The sequence below is a fragment of the Ovis aries genome, chromosome 19 (genome assembly GCF_016772045.2).
Source record: "Ovis aries strain OAR_USU_Benz2616 breed Rambouillet chromosome 19, ARS-UI_Ramb_v3.0, whole genome shotgun sequence".
NCBI classification, from domain to species: Eukaryota; Metazoa; Chordata; class Mammalia; order Artiodactyla; family Bovidae; genus Ovis; species Ovis aries.
Window position 1 is genome coordinate 13,791,727 of NC_056072.1, and position 2,670 is coordinate 13,794,396.

A 2,670-nucleotide genomic window follows, 5' to 3' on the forward strand; every position below is an offset into this window, starting at 1 on the left:
GTGAAAGTGAACTTGCTCAGTCCTGTCCAAATCTTAGCGATCCCATGGACTGCAGCCTACTAGGCTCCTCCGTCCATGGGATTTTCCAGGCAAGAGTACTGGAGTGGGGTGCCATTGCCTTCTCCAAGATATATACCCTGAGGAAACCAAAATTGAAAAAGACACATGTATCCCATTGTTCACTGAAGCACTATTTACAATAGCTAGAACATGGAAGGAACCTAGATGTCCATCAACAGATGAATGGATAAAGAAGCTGTGGTACATATACACAATGCAATATTACTCAGCTATAAAAAGGAACACATTTGAGTCAGTTCTGATGAGGTGGATGAACCCGGAACCCATTATACAGAGTGAGGTGAGTCAGAAAGAGAAAGATAAATATCATATTCTAATGCACATATATGGAATCTAGAAAAATGGTGCTCAAGAATTTATTTACAGGGGAGCAATGGAGAAACAGACATAGAGAATAAACTTATGGACATGGGGAGAGGGGAGGAGAGGGTGAGACGTATGGAAAGAGTAACATGGAAACTCACATTACCATATGTAAAATAGACAGCCAATGGGAATTTGCTATATGGCTCAGGAAACTCAAACTGTATCCATCTAGAGGGGTGGGACAGGGAGGGAGGTGGGAGGGAGGTTCAAAAGGGAGGGGATATATGTATACCTATGGCTGATTCATGTTGAGGTTTGACAGAAAACAGCAAAATTCTATAAAGCAACTGCTGCTGCTGCTGCTGCTGCTGCTGCTGCTGCTGCTAAGTCGCTTCAGTCGTGTCCGACTCTGCGACCCCATAGACAGCAGCCTACCAGGCTCCCCCGTCCCTGGGATTCTCCAGGCAAGAACACTGGAGTGGGTTGCCATTTCCTTCTCCAGTGCATGAAAGTGAAAAGTGAAAGTGAAGTCACTCAGTCATGTCTGACTCAGCAACCCCACGGACTGCAGCCCACCAGGCTCCTCTGTCCATGGGATTTTTCAGGCGAGAGCATAAAGCAACTATCCTTCAATAAAAACAAACAAACAAACAAAAAGCAATATATCTACATTGGGGAATACTACAAAGCAATTAAATAGAGCATAGATGATCCATGCAGGGCCACCACATCACACACCATATCTTTGTTTTTTAAAATGTTTTTATTTTGTATTGGGATACAGCTGATTAATAATATTGTGATAGTTTCAGGTGGACAGTGAAGGGACTGAGCTGTCATATATCCAGGTATCCATTCTCCCCCAAACTCCCCTCCCGTCCAGGCTGCCACATAACACTGAGCAGAGTTGCATGCTCTATACAGTAGGTCCTTGTTGGTTATCCATTTTAGATATAGCAGATACACCACATCTTTGAATGAATTAGAAAAAGATAGTCCCCTTTGGGTAGACCAGTCAAAGAAAGGGAGCCCTTCCTTTGTGCTAAGTCAGCAGAGATGGACTGAGTTTCCGCCTCCCTCCTGCCTTCTGGGCTGTGAAACCAAAGAGATGGCTCTGAGTTGAGTCCCTCTAACCTGAAACACCACGTCAAATGGAAAAACAAGTTGTAGCATAGTGTGCCAAAGAGAATGCCTGTGATAAACTTGAACATACATTCTTTATATTTTCTATGAGGACATACATACATACTGAGCATGTCAATGAGCAGAAAAAAAGACTGGGGAGGGCATACATTTTCCTGCAACAACTCTTTACTTCTTCGGTGGGAAGGAGCACAGTGTGTCAGAGTGAACTTTAATCTCATCCAAAGTATTTTGATTTAACGTTTCAAAGGAGAATGCATGTCTCTACTTTTAAACTAAAAAATAAAAAAATGGAAAGTTGGGTTTTTGAGACAGAAGAAGAAATATATGTCCTCCTAGGAGACACCCACACCACCATCACCAGTAGATTTAGAGCATCTTGCTCCATGAGCCAAAAACCCCACACCAGTCTTCTCTAGACCTTGATGCGTGCTCATGTGCTCAGCCACTAAGTCGTGTCCAACTCTTTGCGACCCTCTGGACTGTAGCCCTCCAGACTCCTCTGTCCGTGGGATTTTTTCAGACAAGAATATTGGAGTGGATTGCCATTTTCTCCTCCAGGAGATCTTCCTGACCCAGGGATTGAACCTCAATCTCCTGAGTCTCCTGCATTACAAGGGTATCCTTTTTTGCTAAACCATCGAGGAAGCCTTAGATCTCAATACTGAACTCATTTGAGGGAGTGCAGAGGGACTGAGAGCCCAGATTGGATGAAAGAAGTTTTTAAAAATAAGAGGACGGTAACCCTAGTGAGTCTCTCTCAGTCTCTCTCTCTGAGGTGCGCCTGCAGGCAACCTTAGTGACTTCAGCTGGGCAGAAGTGGGGGAAGGAGGTGGGAGTCTCGCCTTTCTCCATCTTCTAGAGGCGGCCTCTCCCCAAAGCAGGGAGCACCACTGTGCCCTGGTGGAATGTAGCGAGACAGTCAACACACCAACTTGCGCAAGATCAAAAGAGCCCTCAGATGACTTTAGGGGGCTTTATACACTGAAAAGAAGGTGAGGGAAGTTGACTGGTCTTGAAATTGTTTTTTAATGGTTTGATTTCACGGTCTTCTTGTTACTTAAGCATCATTCATCTTCCTTCAAATCTCTAGCCAGGGCTTCACAGGGCTTGGCAGCTCAATTTCCTTTCAGCCTACTG